A 23,894-nucleotide genomic window follows, 5' to 3' on the forward strand; every position below is an offset into this window, starting at 1 on the left:
AGGGTGGCCATGTCCCCAAGTAGGATCCTCAGAATTAGTCAGGGATTCCTAAGGGTCCTTCACTGTCTTTATATATATCTGGCTTGGGGTCCTGGCTTGGCTTCTGCTGGTTCCAAGATGCAGATTCATGCATGAGCTTATCTAGAGAGCAGGGGGTCCTGGATCTGGCCAGGGCTACTGACATGGGCAGGGTCTGGCTCGGGTTGTAAGAGGCACAGAGCCTGTATGAGAGGAGAGGAGAGGGGGCTGAAGGAAGTAAGGTCCATTCCCTCTAAGGTTTTCTGAGCTGACTCAGAGTTTGGGGCAGACCCAGCTCCGGTCCTATGGAGGCCAAGTGTGTGGGCTGAGGCTGGGACAATACCTGTTCAGAGAGTGAAGAGAAGGAGAGGGGTCTAGGCCATGAAGAAGATGTCCCAGAGCTGTGCCTCCTGAGACTCCACAGATGGGGCAGGGTCCCCCAGCCCTGTTACTCTACAAAGGCATTGCCTGCCTAGGTCTAAAATCAGACGAGCCTGCTCTGGCCACCCGAGGAGGAAGCTGAGGTTGTCAGAAGACAGAGAATCCAGAGGAACAGAGAGGAGTGTTCTTACTCCAAGCCCACACCCTCAGCCCCACAACCTGCTCTCCTAGGCCAAAGGAAATCCTATACAACTTCGGGAGCTCCATGGAGGGCTCTGCCATGGCTGTGACCTGCAGTGGTCACCACTAGCTCAGCTTCTGCTGGCCTCTGAGCCCTCTCTTCTCTGCCCAGCATCAGTTCAGAAGGGGCATCTCCTCCCATGGGGCAGGGAGGCCTGAAGTTTATAGGACCATGGAGTGAGCCAGGCAAGGCTGAGATTCCGTATTCTGCAGACTCTTGGTGCCAGACCCCCTTCTGTCCATTCCTCGGTGTCTGTGGAAGCTGGGTCCTGGGGTCGGGACCACATGGAGCTGAGTGCAGGGCACACCTGGGGAGGAGCCTGGGAGCAGGGACAAGTCCTGACTGCTACACTGACTGAGCTCCAGACTGAGTACTGTTCATTCTCCCAACCTGAAGATCACTCATGGTGAATATTTTACAAGGAGCTGACAGGTGCCTATACTCAGCCCCCTGGCCCACACATTATGATGTTTCTCATTCCCAGGAGCCTGAGAGGCAGGGATAGTTCAGGTCCCCATTGCGTGGATGACATCATGATCCTCCATATGGGCACCTCTGTGCCGTCCCAGAGAGCAGCATGTCAGAACTCCGGTAATTTCTCCTTTGTGTTTTGTACACGGAATGTGTATAGACTAAGACCTATTTTCTCCTCTTGCGTGTGGTTTTCTGGACCCCAGACTCTGTCGCTGACAGCCTCTGACTAGTGCTTGGCATAGAACTGGGCACATAGCGGGGGCTCAACACTGCTGGAGGAATGAGCCAACATCAACCATAACCTCTGAGTCTAGACATGAGCGTCATGGTTATAGTCATGTGCCTTACTTCCCCCTTATAGTCATGTGCTCACTGAGGAAAGAGGGGAGGAGAAAGCATGTGGGGTCCAGGTGATGGGTCAGGACACAGTCTCTAAGCACACACAGAGGTGGGCTCCTTCCCTGCTGTAGGGGCTGGAGGAAGGCTGGGTGGGGCTGACCCTGCTCCTGCCTGAATGGAGCTGCATACTTTCCCTGGGCACATGGAAGTGACTAGCAGGAGGAGGCCCCGGGTCTGAGTGCCTGTCTGGTCCCAAAGAACGTTCTGCAGTGTCCAGTGGGAGTTATCTGCATGCACAGTGTATATTCAGTCAGCGTGTCAGGGCCCGATTTCCAGCACCATCTTCCCTCACAGGACTGAACTAAGTATGAGGAGGAGTATTAATTAGATCATAGTCTTGGTGTAAAGAGTGTTGCAACGGGGAGTATGCAGGGTCCTGAGGGAATATTCAGCACAGGACTGTCACTCAGTCCTTGGGCCTGGCTGGACACCCTGAGGAAGTACTTTGAATTGAGAGGGAAGCATGATTTGCTGGTAACAGCTAAGCATGGATACCCAAGCATCTTGTGCAGCGAGCGATGGGGGGCAGGAAACCAGGTGGAGTATGTATGGGGTGGCAGAAAGGGGTTTATTAGAAGGCATGAAGATCTTTGATGGCTTGAGGCCTGGGCTCCTTCAGGGCTCCAGAGCTGGGGGTTATGACAGCGTTAGACTTGCTCTGAAGCCTAGACATGTTCAGAGAGGTCAGGCTGCCAGAGTTGGAGCCTGGGGTCTCCCGAGGTGTGATTCCTGACTCCACCCTTGGCCATGTGGGGCTGTGCCAGGAACTGTTAGTAGCAGGAGACACAATTACATCCCCAGTGTCCCTGCTACCTGCTACCTCAGGGAGATGGTGACTGTCTGGGTGACCCCAGATACTTGGGGAGGCTGAGTTAGGACAGATTGGTTCCAGCCCTGATGGGAGGGAGCAAATGGACAAGCAGGGATGCAGGGCCCCATCCCCACAGGCTCTGGATGGGAGAGAGCAGGACATCTGTGCCTCACACTGTGCCTCCCTGTGGGCCTCTCACCCATGCTGGGAGCAGCGGGGGAGCAGAAGTGAGGCCACGCAGAGTGTGGTCCTGGGAGGATCAGCACCACAGACCCCCTGGGAGCTTTTCCGCATGCAGATGCCTGAGCCCCACCCCAACCTGCTGCAGCTGCAGCTGCATCTGGTGAAGCGCCCCTAGGCTGCCCCCTTGGGGGACAGGGTGCTCACCCAGTTTCACAGGCTCTGCTGTAAACCACCATGGAAAATTTCACTTCCTCTGCTGGTCTCCCCATGTCCTTTCTGGCCACCTGGGTCTTGGGGCTTAACTGTCCTGCCTTGGTCAACGAGCTTGACTCAGATTCTAGACCCTGTAGTGATGTGGGAAACATAGGTAAGACTAGCCTTTTTCACCAGCCCCATGGGATGATCGAGTTCCCAGTAGCATATTGACTGCACTGCTCTGGTGGTGGAGAATGCACCATGGCCCCTCCTGCCTCATCCTGGGAGTGAGTCGTCAGGTAAAGAGGGGGCACTGGATGGGATGATCCATGACGATTATCAAGGGGGGAGAGTTTCTACTACACAACTAGGGTGAGAATGTATGGATTCAGGAGATCCCCTAATTTTCCCTGGGTCTGTGATCACAGTCACTCAGGCTCTCTGTCCGCAGTTAACACCCAGGCCCAGACAAGCAGGGAAGCCTAGTTCTGTCAGCCCTAAATCCACTCCTGATTCTCCCTGTGCAGAGATGCCTGGAGAGCTAGGTAGGACCAGTACTTGAGGACCTTAGATCTGGGGATCTGGACCGGACCTGCTCACGGTCCATAGACATCCTGGGCCTGGAGGAGATGTAACACAGACTGGAAAGGAGTTTGTGTCTCACTTCCCCATCTGCCTGTGTCACTGTGAGCATCACTACTGCTGTCCCACACCTGACAGTAATAGTCAGCCTCGTCCTCGGCCCGGGCCCCACTGATGGTCAGGGTGGCCGTGTTCCCCGAGTTGGTGCCTGAGAATCGGTCGGGGATTCCTGAGGGCCGGTTGCTATCATTATAGATAATCAGCACAGGGGTTTGGCCTGACTTCTGCTGGTACCAGTGAACACTTTTGCTTTCAATGTTGTTTCCTCCACAGGTGATCCTGGCCGTCTGTCCCAGGCTCACCGACACTGAGGGGGGCTGAGTCAGCACATAGGAGGCTATGGAACCTGCAAGAGAGAAAAGGAGAGGTGGGTTTCTAGCTTCGGTTTCATTCAGAGGACACTCCCACCTGCCTGGCTGATCTCCAGGGATTCTCTGCCCCCCCCCCCCTTTCTCAGCCCTTTGGACCCATGGACCTGGCTGGCAGATGGAGTTTTTAAACAAAAGAGGCCACCATCATTATTCTCTGGGTAGAGACAGCCACTCAGGACTCACACAGAGTGAGTGAGCACAGAGGGAAGATTTCACCCCTCCAGACTTTTCATTAGCATCCTACCCCCCACAGGCAGCCCTCTTCTGAATCAGGTTCGCCTCAGAACCTTGCTGCTAGGGTAGGTATGAACCAGGGCTCAGCACCTGTGCAGTAAGTGAGGAGGCTGAGGATGAGAGGGGTCCAGGCCATGGTGGAGGTGCCCTGATTCTGCTCCCGAGGTCCTGAGGCTGGGTAGGGTTCCTCCCCAGCCTGACTTATCCCCTTGCTGGAGACACCTGCTGTTCATGCAAATCAGCTGTGGCTCGGAGGCTGCTGCTGAGGGGCTGTGTGGTTTCAGAGAGAGGCTCAGTCCCAAGAGACAAGGAGAGGACAGGGGAAACCCCTTGGAGACCCACCCTCAGCCCAGGGTACTGTGCTTCTTCACTCTCTGGTCTCATGGTTGAATCTGACTTTTCAACACCGTGTTCTGTCCTGTCTTTGCTCTTGGGAGACCCTAGGAGGGAGACAGATCTGAGAGACACTGAATCAGAATTTACAGCCGTGTTAAAGGTGATATAGCAGAAAACCTACACCTTTTCCCTCAGGTGTCAGGTCATGGTGACTAACGCCCCCTGCATCTTAGAATCCCTGATGCCGGGCTCCCCTCTTGCCCAAGTGGCTTTGCCTGGTGATCTCTGTTGTCCCTTTTTGGCCGCCCCACACTGGTTGTGGAGGTGGAGGGAAGTCCTTTGTCCAGGTGGAGATTCAGAACCCACTGCTCAGATCCTGATTCCCTGATCCATGGACTGCTGACCCCAGGGGAGGACTTGCTCTTCTCTTTGTGGATACTTCCAGCCTCAAGACCAGGCAGGTGGGGATCAGGTTCTCCATGAAAATAGGAAGAGGATCAATTGAGGAGAAGATGGGGCCCCTTGAGGACTCATAGCACATATCTCTAGGGGGGTGGGTGGTCATATGTGGGGTTACAGGACTTGGCACCTGGGGAACCCAGGACTCAGGGACTGCCTCTTCCTGGTGCAGGCAGGTGGTGCAGCAAAATAGGGTGGTGGTGGCTCCAGCTCCAAGGACAGAGACACAAGAACTTTATCCAACAACATTCACTCAGACCCACATTGGTCTAGTGGACATTTCATCCTGGAAGTCAGTGTGAAGAAAGCCTAGTCCCTGCCTCAGAGTTTCCATGTTATAGGTGGGGCAGCATAATGGACACACTTGTTTTGGTGATACAGCAGACAGTCTCTACCACCTTCTACCTGTGTCATGACTTCTATATTCATTCAATAGCCAGACCATTGCTATTCTGAGGTCCCTCAGAGGACTGACCCTGTGGCCTAGCACTTGCCCACAGAAGTGTCAGTGTCTGGAATACTTTCCCGAGACATGTCCTCTCATGAAGGAAAGAAACAGACTGGGTTTATGGAGTGCCTTTCCTCTTGAACATAGAGGATATGATAGCTGGAGCTGCAGCAGCCATCCTGATGTCTGTCGTCAACAAGAATGAAAAGCAAGGCCTCCATAGTAGTGACGGTGGAAAAGAAAGTGAGAAGATTTGGAACCTCATGGAATTGGTGAATACCTGGAGAGACACCATCTGATCCAGAACTTATTATCAGAGGAGAAAATAGTCTCCTGTTTGTTCCTGTGTCTGATCATCATGTGTATGTTTTTCATTATTACAAATCAATTGCCACAAGTCAATCAATTAGTCAAATAATGATTGGGGGAAAAGTTCAGTAGTAGGTAATGTGCAGACGGAGATCTGACAAAATGACAGGCAGATACTGTGTGGTTGGAAGTGGTTGGAAGAGGCCTCTCGGGGGAGGTGACATTGGAGCTGCTGTCAGGATGGGAAGAAGGAACAGGTCCCAGGCATGTGTTTGGAGACAGCAGAGTTAGGGTCTGCAGGGCAGATTTCTGTTAGTCTGAGGGTGAAGGGGCAGTGAGAACCTAAGGTGACTAGGAATCTGAACTAGTTCAATTTCAAGGTGATATTTTCTCCTAAGTTAAAAATTTCAGGGCTGCAGTGATATGTTTTCAGAATTTATTTTGCCATTTGTTTCCACTTTTACTGAACCGCAGGTGTGATTCCTGTGTGAATTTCCCAGAAAACTGGAGGCGAAGCATCAGCCTTTTTGTAGCTGACATTGAGGCTTATCTGCTGGGTCACCTTGTTGACATATGACAGTGACACATTGCAATGGCTGCACCTTTCATCCTCCTTCAGCTTCTGACTCCTATGCCAGGTATGTGTTTCAGTATGATACCAAATTTCTGTTACACATCCTTTAATATTATATATTTATGCATGTACACATATATGAATATACTTAGGAATATGTGTATGTATATATATTTATATATTTCTGCTGTTTGTATGTTTATATATGTATATATATTTATATATCTCATCTGTATGTGTATATATATGTATAAAGTGTGTTTCATATATATATATGTATATATATATGTGTGTATATATATATATATATATATATATATATATATCCACTTTATGACAAATGACAAGTGAGTATGGTTACCATAATGAACATTAGGGCCAAATTAGTAATCAGAATCATTGACATGTTCTTTTGCTTCATGAATGCTCCTGAGCAAAAGAACTTCAGCCCCGGGTCTAGGTCTTTCTGGAAGTGGAGAAGGAGAGGCTGAGGACGAGTGCTCGGGGTGTCTCTAGACATGTCCATCCCAGAGGAGTCAGCCTCCAGGAACACTGGTGGACAGTGAGGGCATTGGCATTTCCCAAGGGAAGCATTAATAGTGTCAGGACATCCATCAGTGTACTGGGTGACATTGTGTGTCTGACCCTCTCAGAACATGGTTCCTACGGCCTGAGGAGATAGGATGCATCATCCCAATTTTCTTCTGATGAGTGAACCTTGGACACCTGCTGACTCCCAGGTCTAGTGTCCCTGTGAGGCTCCACCTGGGCAGCTCAAGCCTCTGTCCTGCTCCTCCTGATGCAGCTCTGTTGCCCCCTGCTGGTGGAGGAGACTCAGACCAGGAGCTTCCCTCCTGCGGGTCAGGTCACCCCACAGTACTTGCCAACTTCTCAGGCAGCTGCCACCTCTTGCCAGCCCAGCCCAGCACAATCAGGCTACTTACAAAATGCATGGAGGCAGGGCAGCACAATTCCTGTATGTGTTCCAGCATTGAAATGCCCTGGACTGGCCTATTGTTACAAAAGAGAGCACAGGGTAAACTGGAATGCATTTACAGAGGGTCATGGTCTAGGAAACCTATGTGATATCTTATAGCCACCCCTTTTTCTGTCCATTTAGGTATCCAGACTGATGTTTCCACATTAAAGTTAGCGCAATTGGGACATAGTGTGAATAGGTGTTGCCCCTAGTATTAATGTTCACGTGTGCACCAAAATTTTTTATTATTATTATTACAATCTCTACCATTCCTGTATTTATTACAACCCACACCTCTGGGAGTTTTGGTGGGAGGACATCTACACTAGCATAGTTGGTGGCTTGGATGAATTTGGAATTCTACTAATTCAGACCTGGACATACAATTTCACATCATACACATTACATTTTTGCTATGTGGGGGCGTGGCCTGGGTCCTGCTGGCTCTTCTATACATTATTGTATGCTCCTCTCTCTCCGAGCAGGTGGGAGTGACAGGATTCTCATGGTCACTCTAATGGGGATAGGTGAGTGTTATAGGGGACCATAGGGTCTGCTGATTCAGGAGATTTGGCAGCTAATTCTCAGGGGTCTCACCCCAGCTCATCCCTTGGACTGAGCTCAGGATCAGAGCCATGTGCAGGGTCCAGTGGGGACTGAGCCTGTGGGCAGGCCTGACAGACAACATCTGGGCAGAGAGTGAGGAAGGAGAGCAGGAGGGTCCAAGTCAGGTGGGGACCCCAGAGCTCTGTCTCCTGACCCCGTAGCTGAGCCTGACCACATCAAGCCTCACTCATAACCCGAGTGGTCCCTGTGAAAATGCTCCTTCTCAGGCTGGTGTAGAGCATCTCTGTGCTTCTGGATGGGCTTCATGAATCTGGTTCATGTGGAGCTGTGCTCACCTCTGGGCTCTCCTAGAGGAGCTCGGGTCACTCTGTATTTGAAAAGTCTTAAAGCCTGGAGGAAGAGAAGGGGAACTTGAGGGCATTTCTGTAGCTGTTCTCATGAATAATGTACTGTGATCATTTGTTTCCATGTTTTTATGGTAAAATAAACATGATAAAATTCCCCATCCCAACTGTTCTTCAGTGTTCAATTCACATTCCCAGTTTGTCTTTCTGTTCCCTGTGAATTTTTTATGTTCCACATTGTGCAGCAGAATTCATTGGGAACTTATCCCAGGCTTGTACTTAGATTTTAGTGTTTTTTATTTACTATATGTTTTTTATATGCAGCCTATACTTGGGTGATACCATTAATCTGAATTTGAGAATCTCTGTCTTTTAATTGTGGTGTTTACACCATTTAAAAAATTTTAATTTATTTTCTTAATTTCCATTCAAGTTAGTTATCATATAGTGCAACAATGATTTCAGAAGTAGATTCCTTAATGCCTCTTGCCCATTTAGCCCATCCCCCCTCCCACAATCCCTCCAGGATTTAAGAGTCTCTTATGTTTTGTCCCCCCTCTGTTTTTTTATTAATTTTTGCTTCCCTTCCCTTATGTTCATCTGTTTTGTATCTTAAGTCCTCATATGAGTGAATTCATATGATATTTGTCTTTCTATGGCTGACTAATTTCTCTTGGCATTATACCTTTTAGCTCCATCCAGTAGTTGCAAATGGCAAGATTTCATTCTTTTTGATTGCTGAGTAATACTCCATTGTATATAGATACCACATCTTCGTTCTCCATTCATCCATTGATGGACATTTGGGCTTTTCCCATTCTTTGGCTATTGTTGATAGAGCTGCTATAAGCATTGGGGTGCACGTGCCCCTTCGAAACAGCACACCTGTATCCCTTGGATAAATACCTAGTAGTGCAATTGCTGGATTGTAGGTATTTCTATTTTTAATTTTTTAAAGAACCTCCATACTGTTTTCCAGAGTGGCTGCACAAGTTTGTATTCCTACCAGAAGTGCAAAAGAGATCCTCTTTCTTCACATCCTCACCAACATCTGTTGTTGCCTGAGTTGTTAATGTTAGCCATTCTGACAGGTGTGAGGTGGTATCTCATTGTGGTTTTGATTTGTATTTCCCTGATGATGAGTGACGTTGAGAATTTTTTCATGTGTCAGTTGGCCATCTGGATGTCTTCTTTGGAGAAGTGTCTATTCATGTATTTTTCCCATTTCTTCACTGTATTGTTTGATTTTTGGGTGTTGAGTTTGATAAGTTCTCTATAGAGTTTGTATACTAACCCTTTGTCTGATATGTCATTTGCAAATATTTTCTACTATTCTGTCAAGTTGCCTTTTAGTTTTGCTGATTGTTTCCTTCACTGTGCAGAAGCTTTTTATTTTGTTGAGGTCCCAATAGTTCATTTTTGTTTTTGTTTCCCTTGCCTGTGGAGACGTGTTGAGTAAGAAGTTGCTGTGGCCAAAGTCAAAGAGGTTTTTGCCTGCTTTCTCTTCTAGGATTTTGAGGGCTTCCTGTCTTACATTGAGGTGTTTCATCCATTTTGAGTTTATTTTTGTGTATGCTGTAAGAAATTAGTCCAGGTTCATTCTTCTGCATGCCGCTGTCCATTTTTCCCAGCACCACTTGCTGAAGAGACTGTCTTTATTCCATTGGATATTCTTTCCTGCTTTGTCAAAGATTAGTTGGCCATACATTTGTGGGTCCATTTCTGGGTTTTCTATTCTGTTCCATTGATCTGAGTGTCTGACAGTACCATACTGTCTTGATGATTACAGCTTTGTAGTGTAGCTTGAAGTCCAGGATTGTGATGCCTTCTGCTTTTTGTTTTTTTTCAAGACTGCTTTAGCTATTCGGGGTCTTTTCTGGTTCCATACAAATTTTAGGATTGTTTGTTCTAGCTCTGTGAAGAATACTGGTGTTATTTTGATAGGGATTGCATTGAATATGTAGATTGCTTTGGGTAGTATTGACATTTTAACAATATTTGTTCTTCCTATCCAGGAGCATGGAATCTTTTTCCATTTTTTGGTGTCTTCTTCAATTTCTTTCATAAGCTTTCTATGGTTTTCAGTGTATAGATTTTTCACCTCTTTGTTAGATTTATTCCTGGTATGTTATGGTTTTTGGTGCAATTGTAAATGGGATTGATTCCTTGATTTTTCTTTCTGTCACTTCATTATTGGTGTATAGGAATGCAACGGATTTCTGTTGCTTTGATTTTATATCCTGCCACTTTGCTGAATTCATGGATCAGTTCTAGCAGGTTTTTTTTTTCTGAAATTTATTGACAAATTGGTTTCCATACAACACCCAGTGCTCATCCCAAAAGGTGCCCTCCTCAATACCCATCACCCACCCTCTCCTCCCTCCCACCCCCCATCAACCCTCAGTTTGTTCTCATTTTTTAACAGTCTCTTATGCTTTGGCTCTCTCCCATTCTAACCTCTTTTTTTTCTTTCCTTCCCCTCCCCCATGGGTTCCTGATAAGTTTCTCAGGATCCACATAAGAGTGAAACCATATGGTATCTGTCTTTCTCTGTATGGCTTATTTCACTCAGCATCACACTCTCCAGTTCCATCCACGTTGCTACAAAAGGCCATATTTCATTTTTTCTCATTGCCACGTAATATTCCATTGTGTATATAAACCACAATTCCTTTATCCATTCATCAGTTGATGGACATTTAGGCTCTTTCCATAATTTGGCTATTGTTGAGAGTGCTGCTATGAACATTGGGGTACAAGTGGCCCTATGCATCAGTGCTCCTGTATCCCTTGGATAAATTCCTAGCAGTGCTATTGCTGGGTCATAGGGTAGGTCTATTTTTAATTTTCTGAGGAACCTCCACACTGCTTTCCAGAGCGGCTGCACCAATTTGCATTCCCACCAACAGTGCAAGAGGGTTCCCGTTTCTCCACATGCTCTCCAGCATCTGTACTTTCCTGATTTGTTCATTTTGGCCACTCTGACTGGTGTGAGGTGATACCTGAGTGTGGTTTTGATTTGTATTTCCCTGATAAGAAGCGACGCTGAACATCTTTTCATGTGCCTGTTGGCCATCCGGATGTCTTCTTTAGAGAAGTGTCTATTCATGTTTTCTGCCCATTTCTTCACTGGGTTATTTGTTTTTTGGGTGTGGAGTTTGGTGAGCTCTTTATAGATTTTGGATACTAGCCCTTTGTCCGATATGTCATTTGCGAATATCTTTTCCCATTCCGTTGGTTGCCTTTTAGTTTTGTTGGTTGCTTCCTTTGCTGTGCAGAAGCTTTTTATCTTCATAAGGTCCCAGTAATTCACTTTTGCTTTTAATTCCCTTGCCTTTGGGGATGTGTCGAGTAAGAGATTGCTACGGCTGAGGTCAGAGAGGTCTTTTCCTGCTTTCTCCTCTAAGGTTTTGATGGTTTCCTGTCTCACATTTAGGTCCTTTATCCATTTTGAGTTTATTTTTGTGAATGGTGTGAGAAAGTGGTCTAATTTCAACCTTCTGCATGTTGCTGTCCAGTTCTCCCAGCACCATTTGTTAAAGAGGCTGTCTTTTTTCCATTGGATGTTCTTTCCTGCTTTGTCAAAGATGAGTTGGCCATACGTTTGTGGGTCTAGTTCTGGGGTTTCTATTCTATTCCATTGGTCTATGTGTCTGTTTTGGTACCAATACCATGCTGTCTTGATGATGACAGCTTTGTAGTAGAGGCTAAAGTCTGGGATTGTGATGCCTCCTGCTTTGGTCTTCTTCTTCAAAATTCCTTTGGCTATTCGGGGCCTTTTGTGGTTCCATATGAATTTTAGGATTGCTTGTTCTAGTTTCGAGAAGAATGCTGGTGCAATTTTGATTGGGATTGCATTGAATGTGTAGATAGCTTTGGGTAGTATTGACATTTTGACAATATTTATTTTTCCAATCCATGAGCAGGGAATGTCTTTCCATTTCTTTAAATCTTCTTCAGTTTCCTTCATAAGCTTTCTATAGTTTTCAGCATACAGATCCTTTACATCTTTGGTTAGATTTATTCCTAGGTATTTTATGCTTCTTGGTGCAATTGTGAATGGGATCAGTTTCTTTATTTGTCTTTCTGTTGCTTCATTGTTAGTGTATAAGAATGCAACTGATTTCTGTACATTGATTTTGTATCCTGCAACTTTGCTGAATTCCTGTATCAGTTCTAGCAGACTTTTGGTGGAGTCTATCGGATTTTCCATGTATAATATCATGTCATCTGCAAAAAGCGAAAGCTTGACTTCATCTTTGCCAATTTTGATGCCTTTGATTTCCTTTTGTTGTCTGATTGCTGATGCTAGAACTTCCAGCACTATGTTAAACAGCAGCGGTGAGAGTGGGCATCCTTGTCGTGTTCCTGATCTCAGGGAAAAAGCTTTCAGTTTTTCCCCGTTGAGGATGATGTTAACTGTGGGCTTTTCATAAATGGCTTTTATGATCTTTAAGTATGTTCCTTCTATCCCGACTTTCTCAAGGGTTTTTATTAAGAAAGGTGCTGGATTTTGTCGAAGGCCTTTTCTGCATCGATTGACAGGATCATATGGTTCTTCTCTCTTTTTTTGTTAATGTGATGTATCACGTTGATTGATTTGCGAATGTTGAACCAGCCCTGCATCCCAGGAATGAATCCCACTTGATCATGGTGAAGAATTCTTTTTATATGCCGTTGAATTCGATTTGCTAGTATCTTATTGAGAATTTTTGCATCCATATTCATCAGGGATATTGGCCTGTAGTTCTCTTTTTTTACTGGGTCTCTGTCTGGTTTAGGAATCAAAGTAATACTGGCTTCATAGAATGAGTCTGGAAGTTTTCCTTCCCTTTCTATTTCTTGGAATAGCTTGAGAAGGATAGGTATTATCTCTGCTTTAAACGTCTGGTAGAACTCCCCTGGGAAGCCATCTGGTCCTGGACTCTTATTTGTTGGGAGATTTTTGATAACCGATTCAATTTCTTCGCTGGTTATGGGTCTGTTCAAGCTTTCTATTTCCTCCTGATTGAGTTTTGGAAGTGTGTGGGTGTTCAGGAATTTGTCCATTTCTTCCAGGTTGTCCAATTTGTTGACATATAAGTTTTCATAGTATTCCCTGATAATTGTTTGTATCTCTGAGGGATTGGTTGTAATAATTCCATTTTCATTCATGATTTTATCTATTTGGGTCATCTCCCTTTTCTTTTTGAGAAGCCTGGCTAGAGGTTTGTCAATTGTGTTTATTTTTTCAAAAAACCAACTCTTGGTTTCGTTGATCTGCTCTACAGTTTTTTTAGTTTCTATATTGTTTATTTCTGCTCTGATCTTTATTATTTCTCTTCTTCTGCTGGGCTTAGGCTGCCTTTGCTGTTCTGCTTCTAGTTCCTTTAGGTGTGCTGTTAGATTTTGTATTTGGGATTTTTCTTGTTTCTTGAGATAGGCCTGGATTGCAATGTATTTTCCTCTCAGGACTGCCTTTGCTGCGTCCCAAAGTGTTTGGATTGTTGTATTTTCATTTTCGTTTGTTTCCATATATTTTTTAATTTCTTCTCTAATTGCCTGGTTGACCCACTCATTTGTTAGTAGGGTGTTCTTTAACCTCCATGCTTTTGGAGGTTTTCCAGACTTTTTTCTGTGGTTGATTTCAAGCTTCATAGCATTGTGGTCTGAAAGTAAGCATGGTATAATTTCAATTCTTGTAAACTTATGAAGGGCTGTTTTGTGACCCAGTATATGATCTATCTTGGAGAATGTTCCATGTGCACTCGAGAAGAAAGTATATTCTGTTGCTTTGGGTTGCAGAGTTCTAAATATATCTGTCAAGTCCATCTGATCCAATGTCTCATTCTGGGCCCTTGTTTCTTTATTGACCGTGTGTCTAGATGATCTATCCATTTCTGTAAGTGGTGTATTAAAGTCCCCTGCAATTACCACATTCTTATCAATAAGGTTGCTTATGTTTATGAGTAATTGTTTTATATATTTGGGGGCTCCGGTATTCGGTGCATAGACATTTATAATTGTTAGCTCTTCCTGATGGATAGACCCTGTAACTATTATATAATGTCCTTCTTCATCTCTTGTTACAGCCTTTAATTTAAAGTCTAGTTTGTCTGATATAAGTATGGCTACTCCAGCTTTCTTTTGGCTTCCAGTCGCATGATAAATAGTTCTCCATCCCCTCACTCTCAATCTAAAGGTGTCCTCAGGTCTAAAATGAGTCTCTTGTAGACAGCAAATAGATGGGTCTTGTTTTTTTATCCATTCTGATACCCTATGTCTTTTGGTTGGCGCATTTAATCCATTTACATTCAGTGTTATTATAGAAAGATACGGGTTTAGAGTCATTGTGATGTCTGTATGTTTTATGCTTATAGTGATGTCTCTGGGACTTTGTCTCACAGGGTCCCCCTTAGGATCTCTTGTAGGGCTGGTTTAGTGGTGACAAATTCCTTCAGTTTTTGTTTGTTTGGGAAGACCTTTATCTCTCCTTCTATTCTAAATGACAGACTTGCTGGATAAAGGATTCTTGGCTGCATATTTTTTCTGTCTAGCACCCTGAAAATCTCGTGCCAATTCTTTCTGGCCTGCCAAGTTTCAAAAGAGAGATCAGTCACGAGTCTTATAGGTCTCCCTTTATATGTGAGGGCACGTTTACCCCTTGCTGCTTTCAGAATCTTCTCTTTATCCTTGTATTTTGCCAGTTTCACTATGATATGTCGTGCAGAAGATCGATTCAAGTTACGTCTGAAGGGAGTTCTCTGTGCCTCTTGGATTTCAATGCCTTTTTCCTTCCCCAGTTCAGGGAAGTTCTCAGCTATTATTTCTTCAAGTACCCCTTCAGCACCTTTCCCTCTCTCTTCCTCCTCTGGGATACCAATTATGCGTATATTATTTCTTTTTAGTGTATCACTTAGTTCTCTAATTTTCCCCTCATACTCCTGGATTTTTTTTTTATCTCTCTTTCCCTCAGCTTCCTCTTTTTCCATAACTTTATCTTCTAGTTCACCTATTCTCTCCTCTGCCTCTTCAAGCCGAGCTGTGGTGGTTTCCATTTTGTTATGCATTTCGTTTAAAGTGTTTTTCAGCTCCTCGTGACTGTTCCTTAGTCCCTTGATCTCTGTAGCAAGAGATTCTCTGCTGTCCTGTATACTGTTTTCAAGCCCAGCGATTAATTTTATGACTATTATTCTAAATTCACTTTCTGTTATATTATTTAAATCCTTTTTGATCAGCTCATTAGCTGTTGTTATTTCCTGGAGATTCTTCTGAGGGGAGTTCTTCCGCTTGGTCATTTTGGATAGTCCCTGGCGTGGTGAGGACCTGCAGGGCACTTCCCCTGTGCTGTGGTGTATAACTGGAGTTGGTGGGCGGGGCCGCAGTCAGACCTGATGTCTGCCCCCAGCCCACCGCTGGGGCCACAGTCAGACTGGTGTGTGCCTTCTCTTCCCCTCTCCTAGGGGTGGGATTCACTGTGGGGTGGCGTGGCTCGTCTGGGCTACTTGCACCCTGCCAGGCTTGTGATGCTGGGGATCTGGCGTATTAGCTGGGGTGGGTAGGCAAGGTGCTCCGGGGCAGGAGGGGCAGGCTTAGATCGCTTCTCCTTAGGTGATCCACTTCAGGAGGGGCCCTGTGGCAGCGGGAGGGAGTCAGATCCGCTGCCGGAGGTTTGGCTCCGCCGAAGTGCAGAGTTGGGTGTTTGCGCGGAGCGAGCAAGTTCCCTGGCAGGAACCGGTTCCCTTTGGGATTTCGGCTGGGGGATGGGCGGGGGAGATGGCGCTGGCGAGCGCCTTTGTTCCCCACCAAACTGAGCTCTGTTGTCAGGGGGCTCAGCAGCTCTCCCTCCCTTTGTCCTCCAGCCTTCCCGCTTTCCGAGCAGAGCTGTTAACTTATGACCTCCCAGACGCTAAGTCGCGCTTGCTGTCGGAACACAGTCCGCCCGGCCCCTCCGCTTTTGCAAGCCAGACTCGGGGGCTCTGCTTGGCCAGCGAGCCGCCCCTCCGCCCCGGTTCCCTCCCGCCAGTCCGTGGAGCGCGCACCGCCTCGCTGCCCTTCCTACCCTCTTCCGTGGGCCTCTCGTCTGCGTTTGGCTCTGGCGACTCTGTTCTGCTAATCCTCTGGCGGTTTTCTGGGTTATTTAGGCAGGTGTAGATGGAATCTAAGTGATCAGCAGGACGTGCGGTGAGCCCAGCGTCCTCCTAAGCCGCCATCTTGCCCTCTTCTCTAGCAGTTTTTTGGTGTAATCTTTTGGGTTTTCCACATAAAGTATCATGTCATCTGTGAAGAGTGAATATTTGACCTCCTCCTGGCCGATTTGGGTGCCTTTTGTTTCTTTGTGTTGTCTGATTGCTGAGGCTAAGACTTCCAATACTATGTTGAATAACAATGGCGAGAGTGGACATCCCTATCTTTTTCCTGACCTTAGGGGGAAAGCTCTCAGTTTTTCCCCATTGAGGATGATATTAGCGTTGGGTCGTTCTTATATGGTTTTTATGATCTTGAGGTATGATCCTTCTGTCCCCACTTTCTTGAGGGTTTTTATCAAGAAAGGATGCTGTAATTTGTCAAATGCTTCCTCTGCATCTATTGAGAGGATCATGTGGTTCTTGTCCTTTCTTTTATTGATGTGATGAATTACATGATTGTTTTGCAAATATTGAACCAGCCCTACATCCCAGGTATAAATCCCATTTGGTCGTGGTGAATATTTTTTTTAATGTATTGTTGAATCTGATTGGCTAATATCTTGTCGAGGATTTTTGCATCCATGTTCATCAGGGAAATTGGTCTATAGTTATCCTTTTTAGTGGGGTCTCTGGTTTTGGAATCAAGGTAATGCTGGCTTCATAGAAAGAGTTTGGAAGTTTTCCTTCCATTTCTTTTTTTTTTTTTTTTTTTTTTTTTTTTTCAACATTTATTTATTTTTTTTGGGACAGAGAGAGACAGAGCATGAATGGCGGGGGGGCAGAGAGAGAGGGAAACACAGAATCGGAAACAGGCTCCAGGCTCTGAGCCATCAGCCCAGAGCCCGACGCGGGGCTCGAACTCACGGACTGTGAGATCGTGACCTGGCTGAAGCCGGACGCTCAACCGACTGCGCCACCCAGGCGCCCCGTTCCATTTCTATTTCTTTGGAACAGCTTCAAGAGAATAGGTGTTAACTCTTCCTTAAATGTTTGGTAGAATTTCCCTGGAAAGCCATCTGGCCCTGAACTCTTGTGCTTTGGGAGATTTTTGACTACTAGTTTGATTTCTTTACTGATTATGGGTCTATTCAAATTTTCTATTTCTTCCTGTTTCAGTTTTGGTAGTTTATATGTTTCTAGGAATTTGTCCATTTCTTCCAGATTTCCCATTTTATTGGCATATAATTGCTCATAATATTTTCTTATTATTGTTTGTATTTCTACTGTGTTGCTTATGATCTCTCCTCTTTCATTCTTCATTTTATTTATTTGAGTCCTTTCCTTCTTCTTTTTGATCAAACTGGCTAGTGGTTTATAAATTTTGTTAATTCTTTCAAAGAACCAGCCTCTGGTTTCATTGATGTGTTCTACTGTTTTTTTTTCTTTTTTCTTTTAGTTTCGATAGCATTGATTTCTGCTCTAATCTTTATTATTTCCTGTCTTCTGCTGTTTTTGGGTTTTATTTGCTGTTCTTTTTCCAGCTCTTAAGGTGTAAGGTTAGTTTGTCTATCTGAAACCTTTCTTCCTTCTTTAGGAAGGCCTGGATTGCTATGTACTTACCTCTTATGACTGCCTTTGCTGCATCCCAGAGGTTTTGGTCAGTGTGTTATCATTTTCATTTGCTTTCATGTACTTTTTAATTTCCTCTTTAACTTCTTGCTAGCCCATTCATTCTTTAGTAGGATGTTCTCTAGTCTCCAAGTATTTGTTATCTTTCCAAATTTTTTCTTGTGGTTAACTTCTAGTTTCACAGTGTTGTGGTCTGAAAATCTGCATGGCATGATCTCAATCTTTTTGCATTTGTTGAGGGCTGATTTGTGTCTCAGTATGTGATCTATTTTGGAGAACATTCCATGTGCACTGGAGAAGAATATATATTCCACTGCTTTACAATGAAATGTTCTGAATATATCTGTTAAGTCCATCTGGTCCAGTGTGTCATTCAAAGCCATTGTTTCCTTGTTGATTTTCTGTTTAGATGATCTGTCCATTGCTGTAAGTGGGGTGTCAAAGTCCCCTGCTGTTATGGCATTATTATCAATGAGTTTCTTTATGTTTGTGATTGATTTATATATATGGATACTTGCACATTTGGAGCATAAATGTTTACAATTGTTAGATCTTCTTGGTGGATGGACCCCTCAATTATGATATAATATCCTTCTTCATCTCCTGTTCCAGTCTTTATTTTAAAGTCTTGACTGTCTGATATAAGTATGGCTACTCTGGCTTTCTTTTCTTGGCCATTAGCGTGATAGATGGTTCTCCATCCCCTTACTTTCAATCTGAAGGTGTCTTTAGGTCTAAAGTGGGTCTCTTGTAAACAGCATATAGATGGATCTTGTTTTCTTATCCATTCTGTTACCCTATGTCTTTTGATTAGAGAGTTTAGTCCATTGATGTTTAGGGTGAGTACTGAAAGATATGAGTTTATTGCCATTATGTTCTTGTGGAGTTGGAGTTTCTGGTGGTGTTCTCTGGTCCTTTCTAGTCTTTGTTGCTTTTGGTCTTTTTTTTTTTTCATTTTGTCTTTCTCCTCTCAGAGAGTCCCCCTTCAAATTTCTTGCAGGGCTGGTTTAGTGGTTATGATCTCCTCTAATTTTTGCTTGTCTGGGAAACTTTAACCTCTCCTTCTATTTTGAATGACAACCTTGCTGGATAAAGAATTCTTGGCTGCATATTTTTCCAATTCAGCACACTGAATACATCCTTCCACTCCTTTCTGTTCTGCCAAGTTCTGCTGCAAACCTGATCTGCCTTCCCTTGTAGGTTAAGGACTTTTTTTTCCCTTGCTCCTTTCATGATTCTTTCCTTGCCTGAGTATTTTGTAAATTTGACTATGATATGCCTTATTAATGATCGGTTTTTGTTGAATCTAATGTGAGTCCTCTGTGCTTCCTGGATTTTGATGTCCGTGTCTTTCCCCAGGTTGGGGAAGTTTTCTGCTATGATTGCTCACATAACCCTTCTACTCCTTTTTCTCTCTCTTCATCTTCTGGGACTCCTGTGATTCTGATGTTGTCCCTTTATAATAATGAGTCACTGATTTCTCTTATTCTTGAATCGTGCTCTTTTGCTTTAGTCTCTCTGTTTTTTTCTGATTCATTATTCTCCATACCTTTGTCTTCTATATTGCTGATTCACTGCTCTGCCTCATCAATCCTTGCCACCATGACATCCATTCGAGATTGCAGCTCAGTTATAGCATTTTTTTTTATTTCATCCTGACTAGCTTTTACTTTTCTTATCTCCACAGAAAAGGATTCTATTTTCGACCCCAGCTAGTATTCTTATTATCATGATTCTAAATTCTGGGTCAGACATCTTGCTTGTATATGTGTTGGTGAAATTCCTGGCTGCCATTTCTTTGTGCTCTGTCTTTTGGGGTGAAGTCCTTCATTTCATCATTTTGAAGGAAGAAAAGGAATTAATAAGTTAAAAAAATTAAAAAATTGAAAACAATGCACACGCACACACAAATCAAATAAATGATGCTAGATCCTAGGTGTGTTTTGGTCTGGTTATTGAAAGGAGCTTGCTAGATTACAGAAAAAAAAGGGTGGGGGGAGGAACAAAAAGAAAAACAAGAAAAAAAAGGAAAACGTTTGAAAATTTGAGAAAATCAATACAATGAAATAAAATAAAATGAAATGGTGGAAGTAAAACAGAATTTGAAAAAGTTACAAAAGTAAAAAATATAGTAGAAAAAACAAAGAAAAATATTTTTAATAAAAATGGAAATAAAAATAAATGTTTTCCCTTTCTGAATTCAAGAAAAAGAAAAGAAACAAAAAAGAAAAAAAAGAAAATTGAATAGATGGACCAATGAACAGACTGAAATATGATTGAAATTATATCGTTTTCCCCTAGAAGTCAAACTATGAAGCACTTTATAGTCTGTAAACAAGCAGGCGGAGAGATTTGTGATGTTCCTGAAGAGTGAGGTTGGCCCATTTGGGCAGGGTTTAGTGTAATGGTTCCATTCTCCACTAGATGGCACTGGTTAGCTTACTGGGGTGGATTGTTGTGGCGTTTGTAGGTGTGTATGCACATGCACGGGAGGGGTGAAAATGGTGTCACCCAGCTACCAGTCTCTGACATCAGAACTCTTTGCTCTCCCTGTCCAGCAATAGTGCACTTGTCCTTTGTTTCCGGCTTCTGACCACTCCCTGCTTTTACACTGTCTGTGACCAAGCCATCAGGTTGCCTCCCTCCTGAGTTTTATCAGGCGGCACCTCCCTCCTGAGTTTTATCTTAGATGTGGCTGTGTTTCCTGACCCCTCACTTCTGAGGGACTGCGGCTTTGACCCATTCTGGCCATCTGGGGGAGGGTCTCACTGAGCAATGGCCAGGTGCCAGCCACACCTGGGAATGTTCGTGGGACCGTGCTGCTGCTGATGCCCAGAGACTGCTGCTGGGTGCCAGCCCACCCCAGAAAAAGTTTACGCAATTGTGTAGCAACAGCGTTTCAGGGATTATGGAGAATCACAACACACATCTGGCACCAGGCTTCACCCTTAATGACCTTGTTCCAGCACCAGTGAATGTGGTTGTTCTCTGGGGTCTTCTGGGACCAGGTGGCTGCACAGCCTCTACCAAATATCCTTCTAGTAGTGGAACTGCTTTTCCCCTTGTGGCCCAAGAACCTCCTGGACCCCATTCTCTTCCTGGGGATTCGTCCTTCCCACCAGAGCACCACCAGGTATTGAGCTGCAGAGTTTCAGACTCTGTGCTCTTCCTGTTTATAGAGTCTTAATGGTATTTAAACCCTCTCCTGTCTCCTTTCTCCCTTTTTAGCTCAGTCCCTGTGGCTCTTTCCACTTTTCCACTTTCTCTCCAGTTGCTTTTGGGGGGGGGGGTTCTTTTCTCCCTCATCTCCGTCCTCTCTCTGCAAGCAAAAACAGCTCCCTGCCCTCCACAGCTTCTCTCTCCCTCAGTTCACCTCTCCACACCATGTACCTGCTGAATTCAGGTTGTGCAGATTGTTGTCTTAATCCTCAAATAAGTTTTCTAGGTCTGCAGGATGGTTTAGTGTTGATCTGGCTGTATTTCATGGACACAAGATGCAAAAGAAACTTCCATGCTGTTTTCCAACATCTTGGGTCCTCCCCCTAGGACTCTATTTAGACTTCATTTTTAAGGGTTATTTTCTGTAGATGAAGAATTGTTTTTCTCTTTCTTTCAGTAATTTAGAGATGTTAATCTATTGTCACTCACAGGCATTTCCACCAATGCAAAATCCACTAGAATCCTCCTCTTTGTTCCCCTGAGAGCAGTGTCTTTTCCTCTGGCTGCTTCTACCACTGTCTGCTTTTCACTGCAAAGAACATTTGATATTTATAGGGTTGTTCCTTTTTTCTTCTTATTTCTTGTGGCTGTGGTTTGTTGAGATTTTTAGACCTGTCCCTCTTTTTTTTTTTTAATTTTTTTTTCAACGTTTATTTATTTTTGGGACAGAGAGAGACAGAGCATGAACGGGGGAGGGGCAGAGAGAGAGGGAGACACAGAATTGGAAATAGGCTCCAGGCTCTGAGCCATCAGCCCAGAGCCCGACGCGGGGCTCGAACTCACGGACTGCAAGATCATGACCTGGCTGAAGTCGGACACTTAACCGACTGCGTCACCCAGGCGCCCCTAGACCAGTCCCTCTTGAGTTTCATCACATTTAGAAGATTTTGGCCAATAACTTTCGAATATTTTCCATTTCTGCACCTCCACTTTCTCTCCCTTTCTGACACAATCACATCCTATTCCCTTGCTAAAGGTGCCTAATAGCTTGGTGGTTCTCTGTTCAATTTGAAAACTTTTTCCTCTTTTTCACTTCGCACTTTCCACACTGTGTCTTCAGATTCCCTCATGAATGCTTCCTCTGGAAAACGTGCTACAGTGTCCTACCCAGGAGGGGCTGGGCCAGGACCAGGGAGGACACCTAATCCTAAGGCCTGACCAGCAGCTTCTCAGAGACGTGGGGAGAATGGGAGCCAGGCCATGGCAGCAGCATTTATGTGCCACTGTCCATCATTCTCTGTCACTTGATTCATTGCCAGGCACTCCCACTGCTGTGGTAAGTGGCACAGCAATGGCCAACCTTGTCCTGGCCCTCTTTTCTGTTTGTGCTCAGGGAGACCATGTCCTTAAATTCCATCCTCAGATTTGGACTCAGATGGTTGCTTATATCTATATGTATAACCAGCTCGGGGTCCTGGCTTGGCTTCTCCTGGCACTAAGAGGTATGTTCATGAGCTTATCTCCAGAGGAGCTGGGAGCAGGTGCTCCCCAGGGCCTTCCCAGGACCATTGACCTGGAGGGAGGCTGTCTCAGGTCAGGGGTGGCACAGAGCCAGTAAGAGAGGAGAGGAGAGGGGTCTGGAAGAAGAAAGGAAAGCTGAGTCAGAGATTACTATCCTAGCACTGAGGGGAGAGAGCAATGTGGACACAGGTGAGGGCAGGGCCCTGACCCCATGGACCCTGGGTGGGAGAGAACAGGTCATCTGTGCCACATACTGTGCCTCCCTATGGGCTTTTCACCTGTGCAGGAGCAGCAGGGGAGCAGGAGTGAAGCCACACAGAGTGAACCTGGGACTAGGAGCACTGCAGGCTCACCTGGGAGCTGTTCCACATTCAGATACCTGGGCCCCACCCCAACCTGCTGCACCTGCAGCTACATCTTGTGGAGACGCCCCCCTCCCGCCCCATCAAGGTACTGTGTGCTCACTGAGCTTCACAAGCTGAAGTCTAGGCCACTGTGGAAAATCTCACTTCCTCTGCTTATCTCCTATTTGGCCACCTGGGACATGGGGCTTAACTGTCCTGCTCTGGTCAAGTGAACTTGATTCAGATTCTAGACCCTATAGTGATGGGGAGAAAATGGGTTAAGAATGGACTCTTTCACCAGTCACATGGAGTGTGTGCTATGGATGGGGTGAGACCCCAGGGAATATGGGGTGCATGGCTCTGGAGGCAGAGAGTGTGCCTTGTCTGCTTTTGTCTCCTCCTGGGGGTTAATCATGTGCAAGAGAGGACGGCACTGGTTGGGGCATTTCATGGTGACTACACGGGGGAGCTGGGTGTCTACTACACCATTGGTACAAGCACAGGTGTGTATGGATGCACAAGATCCCCTAATATTCCCTGGGTCTGTATTACAGTCATAAATGCACCACAATCCAATTCAGCAGGTCTGATAATGGACCAACTTTCTAGAATGAAGGTCTAGTCCTACCAACAGGCAGCGATGGTGACTAGCTCAGGTATTTGCTGTGGGAAGGGGATATGGGGTGGGTGGTGGGGTAGTCAAAGAAATGAGCAGGGTATAAATAACATGTGTTTCTTCCTAATGTTGTAGGAATGTGTTTGGATGTATATTAATCATAAGTTTCTGTTTAGTTCTCCTGCTACATCCAATTTATCCTCTAACATCAGATGTGTTAACAACAGTTAACTTTATTTCTCAATATTGAAGTTATAGGATGTCAAAACATCTGGGACAAAAGTAAATATCCCTAACAGAGAAAAATGTATTTTGTATGCTCTTGGGGGGTAGGACTGAGCATGTTTATAATTGTTCACTGGGTGGTTTCATCATATTTGGTGGAATCATTGCTGTCAACATCTCTTAATTGGAGACGGTGATTTCTGGGGATGTGGGTGGATTTCATACAGATAAGGGGTCGATGTGGTGGCTTGTTAAGTGTCCCTATTGACAGGCTGAACTGTTTTTCACAGAATTATTTTCTATGTTTTTGGGTAAGGTGGGTGTAAG

At 45.0% G+C, this 23,894-nt stretch overlaps 1 protein-coding gene, 2 long non-coding RNA genes, 1 pseudogene and 4 gene segments (V, D, J or C); 2 read left to right on the forward strand and 6 right to left on the reverse strand.

Annotated features, from left to right (window-relative positions):
• The window catches only part of LOC125148931 (immunoglobulin lambda variable 5-37-like), a 1,027,427-nt gene that overhangs the window by 124,425 nt on the left and 879,108 nt on the right, over nucleotides 1–23,894 (reverse strand).
• LOC125148968 (uncharacterized) overlaps nucleotides 1–23,894 on the forward strand; it is an 863,358-nt gene that overhangs the window by 123,261 nt on the left and 716,203 nt on the right. The gene's annotated exons all lie outside the window — the stretch shown is intronic.
• Nucleotides 1–23,894, reverse strand: part of LOC125148944 (immunoglobulin lambda variable 5-37-like) — a 657,272-nt gene that overhangs the window by 119,641 nt on the left and 513,737 nt on the right.
• Nucleotides 1–23,894, reverse strand: part of LOC125148932 (immunoglobulin lambda-1 light chain-like) — a 327,578-nt gene that overhangs the window by 105,139 nt on the left and 198,545 nt on the right.
• Nucleotides 1–23,894, reverse strand: part of LOC125148935 (immunoglobulin lambda-1 light chain-like) — an 899,300-nt gene that overhangs the window by 100,274 nt on the left and 775,132 nt on the right. The gene's annotated exons all lie outside the window — the stretch shown is intronic.
• The window catches only part of LOC125148936 (immunoglobulin lambda variable 5-37-like), a 647,249-nt pseudogene that overhangs the window by 91,741 nt on the left and 531,614 nt on the right, over nucleotides 1–23,894 (reverse strand).
• Nucleotides 1–23,894, reverse strand: part of LOC125148937 (immunoglobulin lambda-1 light chain-like) — a 498,673-nt gene that overhangs the window by 87,414 nt on the left and 387,365 nt on the right.
• The window catches only part of LOC125148972 (uncharacterized), a 73,698-nt gene continuing 55,796 nt past the window's right edge, over nucleotides 5,993–23,894 (forward strand). The window contains exon 1 of the long non-coding RNA XR_007145748.1: nucleotides 5,993–6,139. This is a non-coding gene — a long non-coding RNA (uncharacterized LOC125148972). The remainder of the gene's footprint in view (nucleotides 6,140–23,894) is intronic.

Source organism: Prionailurus viverrinus, chromosome D3, assembly GCF_022837055.1.
Source record: "Prionailurus viverrinus isolate Anna chromosome D3, UM_Priviv_1.0, whole genome shotgun sequence".
NCBI lineage: Eukaryota > Metazoa > Chordata > Mammalia > Carnivora > Felidae > Prionailurus > Prionailurus viverrinus.